Source organism: Hyperolius riggenbachi, chromosome 2 (genome assembly GCF_040937935.1).
Source record: "Hyperolius riggenbachi isolate aHypRig1 chromosome 2, aHypRig1.pri, whole genome shotgun sequence".
Lineage (NCBI taxonomy): Eukaryota > Metazoa > Chordata > Amphibia > Anura > Hyperoliidae > Hyperolius > Hyperolius riggenbachi.
In genome coordinates, this window is record NC_090647.1 from 47,161,886 (window position 1) to 47,187,017 (window position 25,132).

At 46.7% G+C, this 25,132-nt stretch overlaps 1 protein-coding gene across 4 annotated transcripts in view; it reads right to left on the minus strand.

Moving 5' to 3' along the window:
• The window catches only part of PAK1 (p21 (RAC1) activated kinase 1), a 120,228-nt gene that overhangs the window by 91,686 nt on the left and 3,410 nt on the right, over window positions 1-25,132 (minus strand). The window contains exon 2 of one of the 4 annotated variants that reach the window (XM_068266733.1): window positions 23,801-23,988. The exons of 2 other annotated variants lie outside the window; for them this stretch is intronic. The gene's annotated coding sequence lies outside the window, so the exon portion shown is untranslated. Of the gene's footprint in view, window positions 1-1,068; window positions 1,116-23,800; window positions 23,989-25,132 lie in introns of those variants that run through there. One more of the 4 variants, XM_068266734.1, reaches the window with a different exon arrangement.

The window sequence follows — 25,132 nt, forward strand, 5'->3', positions numbered from 1 at the left end:
AACGGGTCCGCTATTCCTGCTCCAGTGTGGCTGCCTAATAGCCGGCCCAGCTAGCTCGCACATGCGCAGTAAGCCGGAGCCGTGGGCTCTGTGGTACTGCGCATGCGTGCTCACGAGGGTACTGCACAACCCCTCATCAGGAAGAAGAGCTACGCGGCCCTGACGTGGAGAGGGGCGGTGCTCAACAATGAGGGGCTGTAGATCAGCGAGGGAAGCCTCAGTAGGATCATCTTACGGCCTGTTTCCACAAAATGCAGATTGGATGCAGAAAAACTGACTCCAATGAATGCCTATGGACTTGTTTCCACTAAACATGATTTTTCTGATGCGTATTTTCCCATAGGCATTCACTGGAGTCAGTTTTTCTGCATCCGTTCTGCGTGTAGTGGAGACAGGTCCTTAGGGTATGTATGCGATATTGATCCCAAGCTTTGGCTCGGGATCATTTTAAGAAAATAAATCTTGTATGGCCACCTTTACAAGCAGCGCTGTCTGTGTTTTGCATTCTTCAGCTACATACCAGCCAATTCCACCCATATCTGCTAATTGCACCTGTAACCACCACCACCACCTCATCAGAGATGTAAAGCCTTGTCATGTGACGGTAAATTACAGATCTTGCCAGGCCTGTCATCTTCCCAGGCTCCAGACGCAGCTGCAGCTCAGTCCCATCTAATGACAGGTGGTACGGTGATTTACACAGCAATAAATATAAACACACAGGAGCGCAGAAATGGAGTTACAGGCTCCACGCTAAATTACTGCCAGCGACCAATAAAAAGGCAGAGATGGGCCGATGGTACCAGCAGGACAAAAGACAATTAAAGCGAGACTAAAACCTCCAGCATCCCGGGGAGATGAAAGAGGAACAGACAAGAGCCCATCTCTGAAACCCCCTCAGCTTCACCCATTCACACGAAATACAGAGACGGGGAGATCTCACAACCAACCTTCAGATCAACCAATGTTTTCTATCGAGGTCTACCAGGAAAATCTGCTTCCATTTTATATCAGGCCTATCGTAAAGATAAGGTTTCACATAAACCGATAGGGCAGAAGCCGAATTACCTCAGGTCTTGTGTATAAAGTGTCTGAGAGTACAAAGGTCTCTATCCCTCTCCTAGCAACCAATCGGGTTCTGACTCTCTGGTTACCAGGGTAAGTCAAAATAGGTATCGGTGGCTGTGACTGGTTGCTAGGAGAGGAACATTCTATGGTTAAACACTTCATATATGTCACAGATTATTATTGTAGCTTTAAAGTGGACCTGAACTCAGAACTTCCTCTCTGCTCTAAAAGATAAGCAACCGCATAATAACCTTTACAGAAAAACATTTCTTTGTTACAGCCTACAGAACACCTGCAATAAATCTGCAGTGTGTCTCCTTCCTGCTTTCATGGAAGCAGACATGGGTTTAACATCCTGTGTTTACAAATTAGTTGCTCTGCTGAGGCAGCCAGCTGAAACAGCAATTTTTTTACAATTCAGGCCACTGCAACTTTAAGGGCACGCTACAGGGCCGTACAACTCAGCACACAAGTGATTTCCCCGCCCCCTTTTCTGGCCACCAACAGAGATTTCTGTTGGTGGGCTCTGACCGCTGGTCCTGTGTTTGTTTATTTATTTTTTATTTGTTGTTTGTTTTTTTAATACAATTTTGCATTGTTTTTTATTTATTTAACCACTTTTTTCACTGCTACAGTATATCTACATCATCTGTGGCACCCTCCAAGCCACCATGACGTAGATATACTGACTTGCTTGCAGCCCTGCTGTGCACGATCGGGTGCGCTTCAGAGCGCACACCCCCCGGCACTGTCAGTTGCCTTACTAATTGGTGAAAGGGAACATGTGCACACCAAAAACCTCTAGCAGATCCGCAAAACGCTAGAGGTTTTTGAAGCAGATTTTCAGAGGGATTCCAGGCATGTTTAGAGACGTTTTCTAAACATGCCTAGTGTTTTTGTAGAGTTTTTGTGTAGCAGATTTCAGCTCAGCACAGCTCAGCACAGCTCAGTAACTTTGCAGGCACTGATTGAAAGGCAATATGATCCTCCTGCACTCGGCACTAATCAACTGCACTTCACTTCTGGGAATGCTTTCTTTCACTGCGATGTTTGCTTTTAAAGTACACAGATGGACATATAGGTGAAATACATGTAAAGCATGATTGCAGCATGTGGGTATTGTGTGCAAACATTTCTGCTCTCTGCTCTTCCCTCCTCCCATCTCTGTCCACTCCCTGCCCTCTGTCCATCTTCTCCCCTTCTCTGTGTGTCCACCCCCCTCCCCTTCTCCTGTCCACAGCAGGGAAAGACCTGTCCTGCTATTCATTTCACCCCCGAATGCTTCGGTAGTAAAATGATCCGAGATTCGGATCAAAGATCCGGATCTCTTCAATGATCCGATTCGAATCATCCAGATCATTGAAAAGATCCGAACTTCCCATCTCTAGTCGGTAAAGAGAATCAGTGCGGGAAAACACCGCTGCCGGTGTTTAAGACTTCTGGGTGGCATTCATAAAAAAGTATCCATGTGCGGAAGCAGTGCGGAGATTCCCCGAACTAGGCTGGCGGTAGGCTTGCGGAGACACGGAAGCTGCCGAGTTGATACATTTCTCCGTGTTCCGCTCTGCTGCAGCTGCCTGGGAGGTCTGTGTGTCTCCATTCACTTACATTGTTATCGCCACATCAGAGGGAGCGGTACTTCCCGACCTCACACCGCTTGCGGTGATCTTTATGAATTAACATTTTGCTACATTTGTACCGATAATCACCGCACAAGGCGGGGATTTATCGCTCTGCTCGGTAGTGTCATTTTTCCATGCGGAAAGAGGCTTTATGAATGCTGACTTTGCAGAGTGGTCGGTAAAGTCAGCTGTTTTATGCATTTCCGCATGCGGAAATGCTTTATGAATGATAGCCTTGGTGTGCACCAGCCATTAGTCAGTGTTTGCTTGGAAGAACAAAGAGAAATCGAGATCCCAATATGGTGTAGTATTGTTGAGTTGGTTGTGGTTTAAAGCAAAATATTTAATACTCACAAACATGGGTTACCCATAGGCAACCACTTCAAGTGCAGGTGGGGAGTATTAGACCCTGACCCCACTCAGGTTTTTAAGATGTTGCTCTCTGTAGATAGGAAACGAGGTAGCACCCCACCACCGAGGGTGGAATCAAGATTTCAGTAAGGCTTGGTGTACAGACGCGCCAGAGTAGAATAAAAACGTTTAAAAACTGTCTAAAAGAGGGGGATGTACAGGTGGACTTACCTCCCTCGAAAAAACTCAATTGAGTCACACTATATCAATACAAAAATTTTACTTAACTCCACTTAGTGCAACGCGTTTCGCAGGTGTGGTCCCGCTTCATCAGGCAAACAGGAGTATAACTCAATGGGTCTAAATGCAGAAGTAAGCGCCTCTGTCTGTCTGCGTTAGTCAGTGTTTGCCCATTGTAAAATCTTTCCTCTCCCTGATTTACATTCTGAAATTTATCACAAGTGGCAACATTTTTAGTGCTGACAGGTGATCGGTGAGGAATGTTCTGTTTACTGGGAGCTCTAAAGCCTGTCAAAATGCTCTGGGAGGAGAATTCTGCATAGCTTAACAGCCTAGGCTAAACATCACTGGGAGGGCGGGGCTACTTATCCATATAATGCAATATATAACTATAGGAAGTATTTTTAATGCTGAAACCAAGATTAAATTAAAGGTGGGTATCCTGAATAACTTACTGCATTATGCTTTATGTCATTACAATTCCTCTTTAGGGATAACAGCAGTGCAGAGATCCAGTGATTACAATTGTGGGCCTAACAGGCAGTTCCCGAGTCCAGCAGACACGACAGTGACGCATTCAGCCAGCAATACACTCAGGAATACTGTAAATCCTATTATCTCTGCAGAAGAAACATTTCATAGAGCAGGACTTTAAACGTTGTTCGTGTCCGTGACACATGCTGGTCTGCTGTAGTTCTGCTTTAAACAATGAGGTCATTAAATTGGCATAACAGGGCGTGCTGAGTCACAAAAAGGTAATAAGTCATAGATAAACACGAGAAGTGACAAGGATTACAGGTGACAAGTGGCCAATCCCACTCCTGCTGCTGGTCTGTCTTTTCTAACCACCCTTAAAGTGGAGCTGTCAGCGATACTATCTTTCTACGGTAAAAAAAGACAAAATCCTTCTTAGCATTTCCCATTTTAAAGGGAAGGTTCAGGGAGGGTGGGTAAAAAATAAAAATCAATTTCCACTTACCTGGGGCTTCCTCCAGCCCGTGGCAGGCAGGAGGTGCCCTCGCCGCCGCTCCGCAGGCTCCCGGTGGTCTCCGTTGCCCGACCCGACCTGGCCAGCCCGGCTGCCAGGTCGGGCTCTTCTGCGCTCCAAGGCCCGGAACTTCTGCGTCCCACGCTGGCGCTCTGACGTCATCGGACGTCCTCCGGGCTCTACTGCGCAGGCGCAGAACTACTGCGCATGCGCAGTAGAGCCCGGAGGACGTCCGATGACGTCAGCGCGCCGGCGTGGGACGCAGAAGTTCCGGGCCTTGGAGCGCAGAAGAGCCCGACCTGGCAGCCGGCCTGGCCAGGTCGGGTCGGCCACCGGAGACCACCGGGAGCCTGCGGAGCGGCGGCGAGGGCACCTCCTGCCTGCCACGGGCTGGAGGAAGCCCCAGGTAAGTGGAAATTGATTTTTATTTTTTACCCACCCTCCCTGAACCTTTCCTCTAAGTGTGGCTATTTTGAAGCCAATTCTGATGTAATTTCCTCCCTTATGGTGTGTACACACTTGAAAGATAAATGAAAGATATCAGACCAATTTTACCCCCCTCCATGTAGTATGAGAGCCATACCTACACAGTCTATTCTATGGAGCTGAACTCCTCATCAGGTTAAAATCTTTGCAAGATGCTGCTTACAAAGACCGCTGTACACATTCAAAAGATCAGTGTCTGCAAAAGATCTGTTCCTGCAAAAGATCCGTTCTTGCAAAATGCATTCATAGTCTATGATATCTGCAGATCCTCATACACACCTTGTTTAACAGACTTCATCTGCATATCTGACAATCATCTGCAGATCTGAAAATCCATCCTGGTGGATCTGATCTGCAGATTATCTGCAGATGAATGTCTGTTAAACAAGGTGTGTGGGCTGGTGCACACTGAGCGGCTTTTTCCAGCGTTTCTGCAGCCGATTGCGGCTGCGGATCCGCTTGGTCAATGTATCTCAATGGGGTGGTTCACACCAGAGCGGGAGGCATTTTGCAGAAACGCATACTCCCGGGGTGAGGCATTTTTTGGATTGTGGATGCGCCTCTAACTTGGACATGACCTGCTAATGTTTTTCTCCGTTCTGATTGCCTGATGAAGCGGGAGCTTTGCCCGTGAAACGCGTTGCATTACCTGAAGAATCCCTAATAAATAATACGATTGTTTGTCAACGGCTCATTGGCTGGTTTCTGCTTAAGGGAGGTGAATCCACACACATCCCTCCTTTTTTAAACGCTTTTAAAAGAATTCTTTTATAATTACTGGCGCCTCTGCTGTTTGACGATTGCATTGATTGAGTCCACCCTGGGTGGAGCAGTGCATCCCCATCTTTTTTTCTTGTCTACAGAGAGCGACATTTTAATACCTGAGTGGGGTCAGGTTATAGTTCTCCCCACCTGCCGTTTCAGTGGTTGCCTGGTTGGTAACCCAATTTTGTGAGTATATCAATTATTGACTACTTTTGTTTCTAATTATCCTTACATTCTACACCATATCGGGCTCTCGGTCTCATTTGTGTTTTTTCACAAGCTGTTTTTGTTACAGAAGCTGTTCAGTAACAGCTTTACTGTAACAATATATGAAATCTACTACACCAAAAACGCTTCACAAAACCGCAAAATGCTAGCTGAAACGCTACAGAAAAATAACAAAAAGCGTTTCAAAATCTGCTAGCATTTTGCGGATCTGCTAGCGGGTTTTGGTGTGCACCAGGCCTGTATGAGGATCTGCAGATATCATAGACTATGAATGCATTTTGCAAGAATGGATCTTTTGCAGGAACAGATCTTTTGCAGATACTGATCTTTTGAATGTGTACAGCGGTCTTTGTAAGCAGCATCTTGCAAAGATTTTTACCTGATGGGGAGTTCAGCTCCATAGAGTAGACTGTGTGGAGTATGGATCTCATACTACATGGAAGGTGGTAAAATTGGTCTGATATCTTTCATTTATCTTTCAAGTGTGTATGTAGCATAACTCTCCCCTGCCTGATTTGCTCTCCCTCTTTCTTTATAGAAAGTGCATTGTCTCAGCATGAAAAATATTGGCCAATCAGAGAGGAACAGAGGTGTGGGAGGAGAAAACAGGAGTGCACGAGGCTTCAGCCAATCAGGCTGCATTAGTTAAGTCTAAGAGGAAATGCAGAAGCAAAAAAAGACAGCCCAGCATGCCCTGCAACTTCCTTTTTGTCTACCAAATTTTGTGTGTACCAAATAAGAGTCAGGTAAACTGGGGAATGATCATTTATCAACAAGAAAAGTAACAGAGATTTTAACTTTTGGATTGCCTGGTTAGCATCCTTATTACTTGTTTACCAGATAAAAATAAAGAATTGATTTTTGATTTTATGCCCGAAAGTTAATCTTTAACCACTTGACGACCGCAGTGTTAACAAGCCCCCCTCCCCCTCCCCTTTTCAGCCTCTTGCACAGCCCAGCTATGGAGCCCAGCGATCAGATTCATCTCCTTTTTTTGTTCCTAAGGGGACAGGCCGCCTGAGGTGTCCGATCGCTGTGGCCGTTTTTTTTTCTCTCAGCCTCTATGAGGCTCTCTCTCCCTCCCTCTCCTCCATAATCTTTATGGAACAGGACGGCGATTCGTCCTGTTCGGTCTCTTGTAGGCATCAGCCTATTAGAGGATGGTGCTCCCCGGCCAATCAGAGGCCGGGGATTGCCTATCTCGTACAGCGCTGTACAGTTGTAAACAAAGGGATTTCTTTGCCCTTTCGTTTACAAACAGCCTGATAGCCACGATCGGTGGCTAGCAGGCTAATTGGCTAGCAGCCTAATCACGGAACTCCGGACCGTGAAGTGGCAGGGAACAATCACGCATGAGCGCGGCCGTTCCCAGGGAAACTGCAGCCCCAGGACTTGACGCCAATCGGCGTTAGGCGGTCCTAGAGCTGCCGCCGTGGCCACGCCCATCGGTGTTAGGCAGTCCCCAGATGGTTAAAGCAGAAACCTCTGCTAAACTCAATGCTCTAATGGCAGCTTTGTAGCCTCAGTTCCAGCTTTTTTTTTTAATGCACACAATAGTATATTTGCATCAATTAGCAATACACAAACATTTGTGCATTACAAGCATGTATTTTTTGTAATAGATCTACTGAAAATATCTGTCTGGCTTGCTACCAGGAGAGACATCCCTTGAAAGTAAGCCCTAGCGGGAATTTCGAGCATGCTCGATATATAAGCCCTACATCAAAAGTAAGCCCTAGCGGCAGTAAGGGAGGGGGGAGTATGGCTTGCAGGTGGGACCATGTCTCTGTCATTAGGCCAAGCACTGCACTCACTGCTATTCAAGGAGTACAGCGATTGGCCCAAAAACAGAGCTATTGTCCCGCCTGCGAGACCGACTGCTCCAGTAGAAACAAAAGTTGCTGTACTTCTTCCTCATGGGTTGAAGCTTGGGGACACAGCGGGATGGAGCTGGGGGAAAAAAGAAGATGCAGGGGGACATCGGCGGACACAGGGGACAGTGTGGCATGGAGTTCGGGGGGAAGAAGAGGATGCAGGTGGACATCGGAGTACAGAGGGGACAGTGTGGCATGGAGCTGGGGGCAAGAAGAGGATGGAGGGGATCAATGAAAGACACAGCAGAGGCCAAGGGACACAGAAGGACAGGGGATAGAGGAGGACATGGGAACAGAGGAGGACACCAGAAGGACACTAAACGTACAAGGGGGACACAGGGGCACACGAGAGGTGGATCCAGAAGAGTAAGAGGTGGCAACACACAGCACAGGAACTTGTGTGTTCATATAGATATAAGACATCCCCTGAAAATAAGTCCTAACACATCTTTTGGAGCAAAAGTTAAAAGACACTGTCTTATTTTCATACTTCCACAATGCAGAACAGAAGATCACTTGACATAGCCCAACCCCTCCCTCTGCCGAGACTAACACTTTGTGTCCAGCAATGCAACTCAGTAGTTGCTCCCTTCTCAGTGTGTAATAAAACATTTCATACTACCCACACCGCTTGTGTGCTTATGAAAGCCACATGTGCCTCATTACTCTGCTTTGCCCGACATTACTCTGAGTAACATCCAAGTACAGCAGCCCCTCCTCTATGGGTAACATCCACATAGAGCAGTCCCTCCTATTCCATGTGCAGCCCCTTCTTCTATTGGTAGCATCCACATAGAGCAGTCCCTCCTATTGCATGTGCAGCCCCCTCCTCCATGGGTAACATCCACGTACAGCAGCCCCTCCCATTCCATGTGCAGCCCCCTCTCCCATGCGTACCAGCCATGTACAGCAGTCCCCTCCCATTCCATGTGCAGCTGCCTCCTCCATGTGTAACATCCACATACTGCAGTCTCGGCTCCTATTCCATGTGCTGCCCCCCCTCCACGTGTATCATCCACGTACAGCAATCCCTCCTATTCCATGTATAGCCCCTTTCTCCATGTGTGACATCCATATACAGAAGCCCTACTCCAATTCCATGTACAGCAGCCCCATCCTCCATGGGTAACATCCATATACAGTGGCTCCTCCTATTCTATGTGCAGCCCCATTCTCCATGTGTAGCATCCATGTACAGTGGATCCTCCCATTCTATGTGCAGCCCCCTCCTCCATGGGTAACACCCATGTACAGCGGCTTCTCCAGTTCCATGTGCAGCCCTCTCCTAGGTGGGTAAAAATCTACGTACAGCAGCCCCTCTTCCACCTGGGCATTTGTGGCCATTCTGGAAACCCAGTTTTGACATGTACAGGGGCATAGATACTAGGAAAGACAGGTGTGATCATCTAGCTGATTTTCAGCAGGGGTAACCTGGACCCCTCTGTATTCAGTCTGCCATCTTTCGTAGAAGGTTTAGAACTAGTGCAAGGTGTACTTTAAAGAGACACTGAAGCAAAAAAAAAAATGATGATATTATGATTTGTATGTGTAGTACAGCTAAGAAATAAAACATTAAGATCAGATACATCAGTCTAATTGTTTCCAGTACAGGAAGAGTTAAGAAACTCTAGTTGTTATCTATATGCAAACAAGCCATTAAGCTCTCGACTTTCAAAGTTGTGGAGAGGGCTGTTATCTGACTTTTATTATCTCAACTGTTATTGAACTATTTACTTTTTCTCTGCCAGAGGAGAGGCCATTAGTTCACAGACTGCTCTGAAAGAATCATTTTGAATGCTGAGTGTTGTGTAATCTGCACATAGTAGAGAATGATGCAATGTTTGAAAAAAACACTATATACCTGAAAATAAAAATATGAGAATATTTTCTTTGCTGCTAATCTTCTAGTAATTATTCATAGTACACAACCAATTCACTATATCATATTTTTTTTTCGGCTTCAGTGTCTCTTTAAATAAAGCGTGATATTAACATACAGCGACGAAAGCAGAATACTGAAACACAAGACTAAATGTGGGCTGCTCACACGGTGCAACAGTGCTAAATATATCAGCTGTTTGGCTTCATGTGATGCAAATCATTAGTAAAAGGTGTTTTATCGAGCAGCAGGGAAAGATAAAACCGAGAAGCTACACAGACTCGCCGAGACACGACAAAGTACAGGAAAAACTGCAAATGCTCACAATGAACTGTGTCTGGATTAGCGTGCTCACCAACGAAACCATTTCCTGATTGATCATCTGCTCCAATTGTTGCAATCGATTGGAATTGATGGTTCAGGCCCACCAACGGGAAGGGGGTGTAGGGATAAGCAATCTGATCAGACTAAACAAATCATTTGGAAATTGAAATGAATGGAGCTATTGACTGAACAACCAATTGCCATCGATTGGAGTCACAAACAGTACAATCTGCAACGCGATCAACCACAGAGCTAATAGGTTTTAGACAAGTCCATCTCCTCATAGGGGATTCTCAGGGTTTTCTTTACTTTCAAAAGCACTAAATGAGTGGTATGTGCTCAGTCCAAGTGCTAAATAATGTACACATGAATAAGCAGGCTGGCATCTTTGCATACATGCTTTGCTAAAACACTACTTGGAAAGAATAAAGGAAATACTGACAACCCCCCATGAGGAGATGGACTACTCTCAAAACTGCCAGAATTTAACTGCCTACTGTAATTGACAGCGACATAGGAGAAAAGTAATTGAGGGCTGGTGCACACCGAGCGGCTTTTTGGGCGTTTTCAGATCCGCTTGCGGCTGCGGATCCGCTTGGTCAATGTATCTCAATGGGGTGGTGCACACCAGAGCGGCAGGCGTTTTGCAGAAACGAATCCTCCCGGGGTGAGGCATTTTTTGGATTGTGGATGCGTTTCTGCCTTAATGTTAAGTATAGGAAAAACGCAAACCGCTCTGAAAAACGGCAGTTCAGAGCGGTTTTGCAGGCGTTTTTGTTACAGAAGCTGTTCAGTAACAGCTTTACTGTAACAATATATGAAATGTACTATACTGAAATCCGCTGCAGCAATCCGCAAAACGCTAGAAAAAACGCCATAGAAAAATAAAAAAAGCGTTTCAAAATCTGCTAGCATTTTGCGGATCTGCTAGCGGGTTTTGGTGTGCACCAGGCCTTAAAGCACATTTGGGACAATCTGGGAGAAAAGTACTACTTATAAGTACGTATACACACATTTATAATAATATTGGTCCTTTAACCACTTAACATCTCAGTCGTTTTCAGCTTATGCATCCGAGCAATGTTCACCTCCCATTCATTAGCCTATAACTTTATCACTACTTATCACAATGAACTGATCTATATCTTGTTTTTTCCGCCACCAATTAGGCTTTCTTTGGGGGGTACATTTTGCTAAGAGCCACTTTACTGTAAATGCATTTTAACAGGAAGAATAAGAAAAAAAATGAAAAAAATCATTATTTGTCAGTTTTCGGCCATTATAGTTTTAAAATAATACATGCCTCCATAATTAAAACCCACGTATTGTTATTGCCCATTTGTCACGGTTATTTCACCATTTAAATTATGTCCCTATCACAATGTATCGCGACAATATTTTATTTGGAAATAAAAGAGCATTTTTTCCGTTTTGCATACATCACTATTTACAGGCTTATAAAAAAAAAATAGAGAGAAATATTTCATCTTTACATAGATATTTACAAAGTTTAGACCCTTAGGTAAATATTTATGTGTTTTTGTTTTTTTTATAGTAATGTTTTTTTTGTTTTTTTTTATTAAACATTTTATGTGGGCATTTTTGGGAGGGTGGGTTTTAAAAGTGTTTTATTTGGGGAAATATTGGTGTATTGTAATGTTTTGGGGCATTTACATGTAGTTTTACATTTTGGCCACAAGATGGCAATCTCGATTTTTTTTACATGACGTCACTCTAAGCGTACAATGTACGCTTAGAGGGACACAGCTTCAGAAAGAGCGAAGCTTCCGAGAGAAGCTGTCGCTTTTTCAGCGGGGGAGAGGAATCAATGATCGGGCTCCCCAGCCCGATACATTGATTCCGTGGCTACCGACTCCGCGGCCGGGAGTGCGCGTGCATGCGCGCGATCGGGCGCGGGAGCGCGCCTGTCCTCCTTGACGTTTTTATACGTCAAGGAGGACAAAGTGGTTAAGTTCCTCTTTAAAGAGAAACCGTAACCAAGAATTGAACTTCATCCCAATCAGTAGCTGATACCCCCTTTCCCATGAGAAATCTATTCCTTTTCACAAACAGATCATCAGGGGGGTCTGTATGGCTGATATTGTGGTGAAACCCCTCCCACAGTGTGATGTCAGGACCATGGTTCTGACATCACACTGTGGGAGCCTTGTTGCATTGTGGGAAAAAACAACTGTTTCCAACTGCCAAAAAAGCAAGCAGCATCTCCTTCCACTGACATCACCTGCAAGCAGTAAAAATGTCACCATGTGATAAATGTCATAATGTAAATCAGGGAGAGGAAAGCTTTTACAATGGGCAAACACTGACTAAATCATTTATACATAATTATTGTAAAAATGAAGCACTTTTTTATTACTTTATTTTCACTGGAGTTCCTCTTTAAGTGGTTTGTTTCTCCTATATAATGACTGAGGCACTATAGCGGCTTCTTCAAACAAAGGACATTAGGGGGAATCCATCCAACAGTCACTGTCCACTAATGACTACCGGCAGATAATACCTCCACTCAGGACGCACTAGTTCCACCCCACCACACAGGAAGGCGCGGTAATGAGAGCCTGCACACTCTCGATAGACGTTTTACAGGGAAGATGATGTTTAGGGATTTCCGAGGCCTGAGAGCACACATGGGCTCGCTGCTTAGCTAATAAATAAATAGGCCATTTTTACTCATCCGCTTCAACAGCTTTTACCACATGAAATATTGATGGACGCTGCCTGGACATGAATTTACAATGTAACCTCGTTTCGTTTTTTCCCTGAAAAAGAGCATCTTTACGTGCCTAGAGGGTACGTGTGTCATAAGAATACACAAATATATATATATATATATATATATATATATTTTACATGCATACATACATACATGCATACATACATACTGTACATATATATATATATATACATATACACACAGTGTTCTCCCCAGGATTTTTTTAGCCGGGTGCTTCACCTGGCTAGTTTTGGTGAGCACCTAGGTGTCATCGGCCCACCACCTCCTATTCTGTAAGCAGAGTTGCACACAGAAGCACTGGCCCTGCATTCTTTCATCTCGACCCACCTGGCTACTTTTTCATGCCACCTGGCTGGAAAAAAATTCTGGGGAGATATATATATATATATATATATATAAATATATATATATATATATATATATGAGTGAGGACCTGCGGCTGCGCATTGTGGCTGCTCACAAGTCAGGAAAGGGCTACAAGGCCATTTCTAAATGTTTCAGGTTACAGTGCGAAGTATTATTAAAAAATACAAGATGTTCCGCACTGTGGAAAATCTCAGAGGTCATGGTGGGAAGCCAAAAGTGACACCTGTGCTGGCCAGGAGGATAGTGAGAGAGGTGAAAAAGAATCCAAGGATCACCACCAAGGCCATCCTGGTGAATCTGGGCTCTGCTGGTGGCAATGTCTCAAGGCAGACAATCCAATGGACACTGCACACTGCTGGCTTCCATGGATGCAGACCAAAGAGGACGTCACTTCTCCAGATAAGGCACACGAAAGCTTGCTTGGCCTTTGCGAATGCTCATCTGGACAAAGAAGACCTCTGTGTTATGGTCAGATGAAACAAAAATTGAATTGTCTGGTCGCAATGATGTTTCCTTTATTTGGCATAAAAAAGTAGAAGCCTTCAACCCAAAGGACACTATTCCCACTGTCAAACATGGTGGTGGAAACCTAATGCTTTTGAGGTGTTTTCAGCCAATTTTACACTTGCAGGTAAAACCTACGTTGCCCTTTGCTACCGCAAGGGGCCGCAAAAGCAATGAAAGTCTATGGAGACTTTCACAAATAATGCGGTCCATTGCAGTGCGCAGGTAGTATGTCCAACGCAAGGCCTGTAGCGGGGTTACCACAAGCACTGCGCTTAACACACGGAGCTTGGGGTAATGGAAGTCTATGGGCAACATAGTAAGTGTAAACAACAGAGTGCAGTGCATTGCGGACCGACAGGAACCAGAGTGATGTACTTCCTGCCCAGTAGGGAGTACGTCACTGAACGGGGGCGGGTTTATGGGTCACATGAAGGAGGATTTGTGCAGTGATGCGGCAGTAGGCTCCTCAGACGCACGATCACTGCACCGCTATAGTGTAAAACCGGCCGGGTGCGATAGCGCAGAAGAAACTGACCTATCTGGGGGTTGGTGATCTTCAGAGACTGCCAGTGGGACCCGGGAGAAGACCAGAGCTGCAGGGAGGGGCACACGTGACTTGTAGGGGCTGGAAGAAGCCCCGGGTAAGGAAAAATAGTTTTTTTTTTAACTCACCTCATGCGTCCTTTAACCAATATTCCTTAAAGGGGAACTGAAGAGAGAGGTATATGGAGGCTATCATGTTTATTTCCTTTTAGACAATACCAGTTGCCTGGCAGCCCTGCTGATCCTCTGCATCTAATACTATTAGCCATAGCCCCTAAACAAGCATGCAGCAGATCAGGTGTTTCAGTGGTTCAGACTTATAAGTCTGATCTGACAAGACTAGCTGCATGCTTGTTTCTGGTTTTAATCAGATACTACTGCAGAGAAATAGACCAGCAGGGCTGCCAGGCAACTGGTATTGATTAAAAGGAAATAAACATGACAGCCTCCATATACCTCTCTCTTCAGTTCCCCTTTAAATTCATTAACTATAGCTGGCAGTCTTATGGTTAAACTGGTTATTCGCAAGATCATCCTGTTGTAAGTTTGCTTCACTTTTAAAGTCTTTAAGTCAAAATACACTCTGGCTTCTACTGCCACATTGATGCGACTTTCACACAGGAGCGTTTCTAGAGCTTTGGCACATGACGTAGTGCTGTTGATAAACAGTCTATATAAACTAGGCTTTATGTAGCACTGACACATTTTCTGCAGCGTTTCACAGTGTGCAGCATACTATACATGTTAAACTCCGGCTCGTGGGCCAAATCTGGCCCGCAGAACCAGGAGACATGGCCCACAAGTGGTTTTCCCGCTTTGCATTATGTTTGGCCCACTCTACACAGCTAGGGCTGCTATACTGGAGGTGAAACCCTAGATCTCCACCAGGGAAGCCATATAGGGGAGGGAGAGGGAAAACACTAGACACCAGGGAACTGTATAGGGGAGTGAGAGAGAAAGCACTCCACACCAGGGAACCATATAGGGATGTGAGGGGGGACCACTAGACACCAGGGAGCAGTATAGGGGAGGAAAGGGGGGGGGGGGCACTAGACAACAGGAAATTTTATAGGGGGGGGAAATCACTAGACACCAGGGAACTGTATATGGAATGGAGGAGGCCCACTAGACACCAGGAAACTGTATAGAGAGTGGAGGAGGACCACTAGACACCAGGGAATAGGGGTGTAAGGGGGACCACTAGACACCAGGAAACAGTAAAAGGGAGGCAAAGGGGGAGGGGGCACTAGACAAAAGGGAACTGTATAGGGGAGGGAGGAGGATCACTGGATACCAGGGAACTACATTTTAATATTCAACATGTACATATTGCTTAGATCGGTATGTCTTGGTGCCTTACAAAACAGAAGTTTGCCTTCCTAAAACAGAAGGTATCTGCGATTATTCTGGTTGGAGTAAGCATACGAGGTGTCCCTTAATGCATCAATGCTGAATATGCAAATCATCCCTTTGTTGTCCCTGTACGAGCTTGCTGGGCATCTGTAATGCTTGGTGCCTTGCAGCGACTCTTGTTTGTAGGAGTATTACTGGCGGCAGCTTCTGTGGAGGAGGAAGTAAGCTGTAACGTATAACTATCTCACAAGGGGGTTCAGTTACTGGAATTCTGGAGATAAACCCAGAGGGAGCAGCAGAAAGCGTAACACGGCCCCACACCTGTCCTGCATCACAGCCTGTCACCTGATTACCTAATACACTATCAGGGTACTTTCACACTGTGCATCCTAAAAAACAGGATTGCAGCGCAACGGTGCTGAAAAGTCACAACACGCATCATAAGTGTGATGTGAAGCATACAGTACATAAAAGTATGCTAAACTGCAACTGCAAATGCACAAAATGCTGCATGGCATTCTGACGGAATCAGACACACTGCAACACAAATGTGCGGAGGTGAACGTACCATTACAGTATAATTGCATCTCATTGCCCTATACCATATTCTTGTTATGTATTTACATAGCGCAGACATATTTTACAGCACTTTACAGAATACATAGTCATGTCACTAACTGTCCTCAGAGGAGCTCACAATCTAATCCTACCATAATCAGAGTCTAATGTCTTCCTATATATTATTCTTATTATGCATTTATAATAATAACTAGTGCCGTAAGCCCGTTTAAAAACGGGCTCTTGGTCTGTCACCGCCGCCACGTGTCAGCGCACATGTGCGCACCCTCCCACCGCGCGAGCACACATGCCCGCCCTGCTCCTGTCCCAATGGCTGTCCATGCGGCACATGCACAGTAGCGCAAACACACACACACACAGGGACAGGACGCAGAGACACTTACGTATTATTATATAGGATATTCAATATAATAATAATATCCTTTATTTGTATAGGTCTTTTCTCCTGTCAGACTCAGAGCCCTTGCGAGGCAGCCACTAGAGCGCACTCAGTAAGCAGTAGCAGTGTTAGGCTTCGTTTCCACTTGTGCGCGGCATGCATCTTGCGAGGCGCGTTGCCGGCACAGTTGCTCGTGTCTCGCAGCCGAATCCATCTAGCCGTGCTACGCACAGCTATGGGATTCGGACAGTGATTTGCAGAATTATGCAGCAGGGCCTCAGATTTTTCCCTGACCACGAATTCTATCTTTAATATAGGCTGCCAAATTCCAGCCAAATTTGTGGCAGAGGAATCGGCCCAAATTCGCACAAATGGAATCCTAGCCTGAGGGAGTCTCACTCACAGAACCCTGCAGATCCTCTGCCTCTAATACTTTTAGCCATAGATCCTGAACAAGCATGCAGCAGATCCGGTGTTTCTAACATTATTGTCCGATCTGACAAGATTAGCCGCATGCTTGTTTCTGGTGTGATTCAGACACTACTGCAGCCAAATAGATCAGCAGGGCTGCCAGGCAACTGGTATTGTTTAAAAGGAAATAAATATGGCAGCCTCCATACAACTCTCACTTCAGGTGTCCGTTAAGACCAAAACAGCAGAGTTGAATTAAGAAATGGTGACTCTCTTGCAGAGATGCCGGCAGCATGTTTGGTGTAGACTCTCTAGCAGAGATGCCGGCAGTGTGGTTGGTGTAGACTCTCTAGCAGAGATGCCAGCAGTGTGCTCGGTGTAGACTCTCTAGCAGAGATGCCGGCAGTGTGGTTGGTGTAGACTCTCTAGCAGAGATGCCAGCAGTATGCTCGGTGTAGACTCTCTAGCAGAGATGCCGGCAGTGTATTTGGCGTAGACTTTCTAGCAGTGATGCCGGCAGTGTGTTTGGTGTAGACTTTCTAGCAGAGATGCCAGCAGTGTGCTCGGTGTAGACTCTCTAGCAGTGATGCCGGCAGTGTGGTTGGTGTAGACTCTCTTGCAGAGATGCCAGCAGTGTGCTCGGTGCAGACTCTCTAGCAGAGATGCCGGCAGTGTATTTGGCGTAGACTTTCTAGCGGTGATGCCGGCAGTGTGTTTGGTGTAGACTCTCTAGCAGAGATGCCAGCAGTGTGCTCGGTGTAGACTCTCTAGCAGAGATGCCGGCAGTGTGGTTGGTGTAGACTCTCTAGCAGAGATGCCGGCAGTGTGGTTGGTGTAGACTCTCTAGCAGAGATGCCGGCAGTGTGGTTGGTGTAGACCCTAGCAGAGATGCCAGCAGTGTGCTCGGTATAGACTCTCTAGCAGAGATGCCGGCAGTGTGTTTGGTGTAGACTCTCTAGCAGAGATGCCAGCAGTGTGCTTGGTGTAGACTCTCTAGCAGAGATGCCGGCAGTGTGTTTGGTGCAGACTCTCTAGCAGAGATGCCGGCAGTGTGTTTGGTGTAGACTCTCTAGCAGAGATGCCGGCAGTGTGTTTGGTGTAGACTCTCTAGCAGAGATGCCGGCAGTGTGTTTGGTGTAGACTCTCTAGCAGAGATGCCAGCAGTGTGTTTGGTGTAGACTCTCTAGCAGAGATGCCGGCAGTGTGTTTAGTGTAGACTCTCTAGCAGAGATGCCGGCAGTGTGTTTGGTGTAGACTCTCTAGCAGAGATGCCAGCAGTGTGTTTGGTGTAGACTCTCTAGCAGAGATGCCAGCAGTGTGTTTGGTGTAGTCTCTCTAGCAGAGATGCCAGCAGTGTGCTCGGTGTAGACCAGGCATGGGCAAACTTGGCCCTCCAGCTGTTAAGGAACTACAAGTCCCACAATGCATTTATGAGTCATGACTGTGGCTGTAAGACTCCTGCATTGCATTGTGGGACTTGTAGTTCCTTAACAGCTGGAGGGCCAAGTTTGCCCATGCCTGGTGTAGACTCTCTAGCAGAGATGCTGGCAGCGTGTTTGGTGTAGAGTAGACTCTCTAGCAGAGTTGCCAGCAGTGCGTTTGGGACAGGAATAGATTATACCGTGCATCGTCCCCTCCCTGGCTTCCATACAGAACAAAGGGCTCATTATGTCTACACAGGAGACAATGTCACTCATAACAAGAGACAAAACTGCAGTGTCAGCAGCACACAGCTCTGTCTCTGAGCTACAATCACCTTCTCTACAAGTCTGCACCCTGACCTTGTGCAGTGCTGAGAGAGGAAAAAAATGAAAGCTACAAGATCCCGATACAGGGTGACAGCTGTACAGGTCTTCAGCTGCTCTGCCCAGCATGGCCCATTCTACAACAGGGCAGCTGGGAAAAATTATCAAGGGGGGCCCCAAGATGCACAATTCATGCTGGGGACACGCAATGCATGCCGGGAGTTCCCACTGATCATAACCCAGGGGATGGGGTCAGCGCTGCAGCGCTGCCCGGTGATGGAAGACGAAGCCGGTTATTTCGCCGTGCGAAGCTGAGCGCCGTCATAGCAGCAATGTTACACTGTGTGCCCCGCGCATCAGTAATTCGGGGCTCCAAAGGTTGCCAGACCCCAAATTACAGCTCCCTCTGAGTTGCCACAACTTGGGGGGGGGGGGGGGAAATAGTATGCAACGCCGCTGGGGAGTTTAGCGACAGCAGGGAAGGCAGTCATTCGGCTTGCCCTGCTCCGAACTGCCCGGCACCCAAATAATATGTACTCGATGGAAGAGCCCGTTCCATTACACCTCTTCCACCACTGGGCGGCAATGCCCCATTGACACCATTCTCTGGGTTACGATTACGTCATATCATGTGATCAGAAATCCAAAGAGGATTTCGGCATTGCAGCGCCGCCGGCAGAGGACAGAAGCCAATCCAGCCGTCGCAACAGGTAAATATGAACACTCCCTGCGCCGCTCTGCACACCCTGCCAGGCTGGGGAAGGCACCCTTCCCCAGAGGCAAGAAGAAGAAAAAAAAAAACAAAATTGGCCCTGCAGCCACATATAGCTAAGCTTATGGGCTAGTGTTCCCCAACCCTGTCCTCAAGGCACACCAACAGTGCATGTTTTGTGGAAAGCCACAGAGGTAGATAATCAGCTCTGCTGAGACACTAATTGCCTCACCTGTGTTTGTGGTTTTCTGCAAAACATATACTGTTGGTGGGCCTTGAGGACAGGGTTGGGGAACTCTGGGTTAACCACTTCGGGACCGGCCGCTTAACCCCCCTTAAGGACCAGGGCAATTTGCATAGAGGGGGGGTGGGGCGCGTTGGGGAGGGGGTTGGTCAGCCGGATCCCGTCTGTGGCTGGCTGGGCATGGTGTCCCCCATGGAGGCAGGTGTCCCCCTGTAGCTGGCATCTTTCACTCACCTTCCAGGCTCCAGCGATGAGATGCAGTAGCCACCTCTTCTCCAGCCGGCATTTCTGCTCCAAATGACGCTCAGGTCCGGGTCGCGACTTGATGACGTCATCAAGCCGGGACCCGCGCTGACGTCAGACGGAGCAGAGATGCCAGCCAGAGCATAGGGGGCACCGATCGTCGCTGGAACGGCAGGGAGGCGAGTGGATCCTCTTCTTTCCCCCCCTGCCGCCGCCGCCGTCAAAGTGATCAATACGATCCGCCGGCGATCATCGTGATCACGTGATCAGCAGCCATACACGATGGCTGCTGATCACTCAGGGGAGATGCCGGCTGTCATATGACAGCTTAATCTCCCCCTCAGGGAAGGGGGGACGTCGGGACGGTTTGTAAGCGCGGACGTTGAATCAACGTCCGGTCAGAACGTTAGCACCACCTGCTGGACGTTGATTCAACATATCTGGTCCGCAAGTGGTTAAAGAACACCGGAAGTGAGTAGGATATGGAGACTGCCATATATATTTTTTAAGACATACCATTTGCCTGGCTGTCCTGCTGATCCTCTTCCTCTAATACTTCTAGCCATAGACCCTGAACAAGCATACAGAAGATCAGGTGTTTCTGACTGATGTCAGACTGGATTTGCAGCATGCTTGTTTCGGGTGTGCGATTCAGAATCAGGTTTTATTTCGTACAACAGGAGTTGTACCTGGAATTGGTTTTGGCACTATAAGTACCGTAAACAGACAGTATGGTATAGTAAAGGACAACTGAAGTGAGAGGGATATGGAGGTTGCCATATTTATTTGCTTTTAAACAATACCAGTTGCATGGCTAGCCGGCTGATCTCCTTGGTTGCAGAAGTGTCTGAATCACGCCCCTGAAACAAGCATGCAGCTAATCTCGTCAGATCTGACAATGTCAAAAACAACTGATCTGGAAATGCTTGTTCAGGGTCTATGGCTAAAAGTATTAGAGGCAGAGGATCAGCAGTACAGCCAGGAAACTGGTATTGCTTGAAATGAAACAGATATGGCAGCCTCCATAGCCCTCTCACTTCAGATGTCCTTTAAGCATACAGTAGATAATACAAGGACAGGCGTAAATATAAAGATATGTTAAAAGAATGGACCAGAGAGAAGGACCGGGTGGGTAATCTGCTGCCGTCTATGGCACTCAAAACGCTCTGTAGCGATAACTGAATCAGATGCCCTGCAGTTCGTCCTTGGGAAATAGTGAGAGGACCCCCAAAGAAAGAGAAGTGAGACCCCATGTGATTGCTGTGAACCCTGTCCATTTGGAGTCCTGGTTGGTTGGCCGGCTTGAATGAGGAGCAGCGGCAGCTGACGATGGTGATCTGGATTGCATGTAGTGCGATGGAGGCCTATGTCCCATCCTATGCGCTGCAGTGGATTCATACAGGGAGGGCTGCAAAGTCCTAGCTGGCAACCTATGGTAGTGGTGGCCTGGTATCTCCGGTCAGGGAAGGGGGCCACCATGATGCTTGGCCTGTAATCCGCAGTGGTCTCACTCCTCTGGGCTGCGCCTGGCATGAAGAGCGAGGAGGCCCAACCTCTCCAGCAGCTGCAGTGATGGTGGGTTTCTTGGTGACCAGGCCGGCTGACGAGGGTGTAATGGAGGCAACCTGTGGCAGAGTCCAGCGGTGTCCTGGCCAGGTAGCGCTTGTCCCTTTAAGAGAGGAGCAGAGGTGGCTGCATGCGTAGGGCCACTACAACAAGGGCTCAGCTGATCCGGCTCCCGTTGGGGGAGAGAAGGGCCAATTCCCTGTGTGCCCAGGCATACATCTATGTTTCGCTTCTGCCAGTCGATGCGCATCCTCGTTTGTGCTCCTGTCGCTAGGAACTGCCTCGTACTGGGCCTGCGCAGGCACATTGGCTGTCGATCAACGGTAACGACACTTAGCTGTGGCAGGGGACCAGAGGATCACTCCAGGACGGTATGGGCACAAGTCGGTTGCAGGGGGCTGGGAGAAAGTTATGACAGGTTTTCTTTAAAAGGAAATATAGCAGCCTCCATATAGCCTTCTCACTTCTGGTGTGCTTTTATCCCAAGTGTTGCTCATGAGATGAGGACTGCATGTCTTCTACACTTCACTACAGGCATTAGCAGGACAAACTATGCAGGATGAGGGCCTGAACTATAAAAATGCAAGCATGTAAGGCATGTAAAGATGTCAGTGCGTACCATGCACAGACTGGAGAGGAATACTAAACCTCCTGCGGAATCACATCACTTACTGAACAATGCAAATGCTGGGCTGCCGAGTACAGGCAGAAGATGCTGAGCTCAGTGCAATGTCAGGCAGTTACAAATCACTGCTGGCAAAGGTGAAGCTTCTGATCTCCTCTGCAGAAACATGGACCTGAGGCTGAAAATCAAAGACTACCAACACACAGTAAGGGCCTTTTTCCACTAGCCTGCGATTTGCGATTTGCTTCTGATCGCAAATCGCAAGGTACATTAAACTAATGGAAACTGCAGCAGCAATTTCCATTAGTGTGATCCAATTGCGATGCGATTTTGGTCAAAGCGCAATCGTCGTCCTGCCGTGTTTTGTATGCGATTGAGCTGGACTATAATGAATATAGTAGCTCAATCGCAATCGCATGGTGGAAATTGAAACGCGATTGCGATCGGAATCATTTCATAGTGGAAAAGAGCCCTAATCGTTGTTCAAAGTGTCTGGTGCTGATCACATTGGGTAATAGCTGCAGAATAATCACTGTACAGACTGGCTGCATGGCTATAGCTGCTCTGTTATGGTGGGGGGGGGGGGGGGAGTATGAGTAGGAAGCACTCACAATACAGGCTCTTTGTTTTGGTTGTTTAGTGATCTGGCGGGGGATTTCTGTCAGCACAATGATCCCTCAGGTGACAGTGCAGTGCCAACACTGTACATACTGACGTGCCACCAGCCTCCAGGCTAGTGATGCATCTGTTCCTATGGAGGGCAGAGGGAAAGGGGAGAACAATGCGGATTTATAACATCACTGCTGTTTGTACAGCTCCCATGCAGAGAAATGACGACCTACTGAACTTTTCATCACTATCTTGCTATCTATGTTTGAACAGCCACACAGGAGTTTTATGGCCTCTATGTAGTTTTCTGTACAGCTTCCTGCAATGGTTTATTATCCAATAAATAAACAGGGAAAAAAAAGTACTGTAAATAAATGAAGGGTACACAGGCAAGTAGGATTGGTAGCATACGTTTATTTTATAATGCCATATGTTACTTCAGGTACAGCGATGTCAGCCCCCGAACACCAGTGAGCTAAATATTTACCTGCTGGGATCGAGCTCAAGCAAGTAGCAGCTTTCCGATAAGGCGCAGGCAGAAGTAGCCAGCAGACCGGATCGAGCTCGGCTATTTCTGCCTAAGCCCGATCGGAAAGCCGCTACCGTGCCTGTGCTGGAGCCAGGGAAGGTAAATATTGCAAGTACTTCTGCGCCACAGCTGACATGCTTGTTGGCTGTAGTTTCAGGAGAACCAGCGATGGAACCGAGGGACAGAGGAGGATGGGGGGAGCCTCATTAGGATCCAGAGACTTCTCCCTCCTGAGGTAGGTATCCCCCGGGGGTGAGGGGGGGAGCATTACAGTGTCTCTAACTGTGCAACCAAGTCAGTACAAAACCATGGGAACGTCAATTGCGTCACACTTCGACATTTTATCACCCATCCTGCCTATGTCATAAAACTGCAGTGCTGTGATTCAGTTGTCCGGTGCCGCATACATCATGCAGGGACGGATCAAGACCAAGTTGCACCTGGGGCAAGGTCAGGTTTTGGCGCCTAAAGGTCAGGTTTTGGCATGTAAACTGCCATTCATTTTGCTGCCTTTTTAGGAATTCAACAAACTGCGCCTGGGGCAAGATACCCGCTCGCCCCCCCCTAGATCCGTCCCTGACATCATATGAGGATAATATGAAGAACACACTGTGCAGATTACACGCCATAAAACTGTGTACTTTACAGCACCTTCAATGTTTACAACCGGCCACTTCCTGATCCTGCAAATGTCACACACATCCAATCCATCACTAAAGCATAAATCACTGTATGGCCTGATTACACAGAGGTCACTGCAAGGCAGATGAAATGCAGATGTGGCATGTTGTTCTTCTAAACAGACGCACCTGTCGGAGAGCAGCGATGACACACAGCCGGCTATTTATAGTCATGTCTTAGACACAATAACAGCTTCCGCTCTTCAACAGTATAAATCTCTCTTCACCTTCTCAACAGCCTCTCTACCGTCTCTGGAACTCCCTTCCACATACTCTCTGGCACTCTCCAACCCTGGAAACTTCAGTTCAGTGACCTACTAAACCCAAAATTGAGAAAAAAAACTCTAATAAGAAATCTCACTAATATTATAAATGCGAAAGTTTGGATGTTTGGTACTCAATCACACAACAATGGCTGAACGGATTTGAATGAAATTTGGCACACACATAGCACATTGCCTGGAATAACATATAGGATACTTTTTAACCCCATAACCAAAAAGTGGGCGGAGACAAATACAAATTTCACTGGGAAAATGTAAACTGCAGCCATTCCTACACTGTTAATGGTGGGGTTCTCAAACTTTGCACAGTTGGTCACTGGGTGACTGTGATTAATATTCAGGAAAGTGGGCGGAGCCTACAAAAGCCAATCAAAACTCACCCATTGATTTTCAAGGGGAATATTTGATTGCTGCCATTTTTGCACTGTTAATGGCGCAAGCCTCCAACACTGGTGTAGTTGGTCATTGGGTGACTGGGGTTCAAATTCACAAAAAGGGGTGGAGCCACAGCCAGATTTGTTTAATTTAAATGCAAATTATTGATGCCAAAGACCGCAAAGCTCACAAACTTGGTTATTGAGTAATTGAGTATTAAAGAGAAACTCCGACCAAGAATTGAACTTTATCCCAATCAGTAGCTGATACCCCCTTTTACATGAGAAAGCTATTCCTTTTCACAAACAGACCATCAGGTGACGCTGTATGACTGATATTGTGGTGAAACCCCTCCCACAAGAAACTCTGAGGACCGTGGTACTCCTGGCAGTTTCCTGTCTGGGAACCTTGTTGCATTGTGGGAAATAGCTGTTTACAGCTGTTTACAACTGCCAAAAAAGCATGCAGCGGCTAAATCACCTGCCAACAGTAAAAATGTCCTCATGTAATAAATGTCAGAATGTACATCAGGGATTTAAAATTTACAATGGGCAAACACTGACTAAATCATTTATACATAATTATTGTAAAAATGAAGCACTTTTGTATTACATTATTTTCACTAGAGTTCCTCTTTAAGGTTAGAAAAAGAGGGTGGAGCCAACTCCTGCCAAATACATACCCGGGCAACGCAGGGTCATCAGCTAGTATATTGATAAGTGACTATAAACAGCCTACAGAAGCAAAATTCTGTACAGAATACCTATTTCGTGAGCCAAGCTTGCATTTCACTGCAGTACAG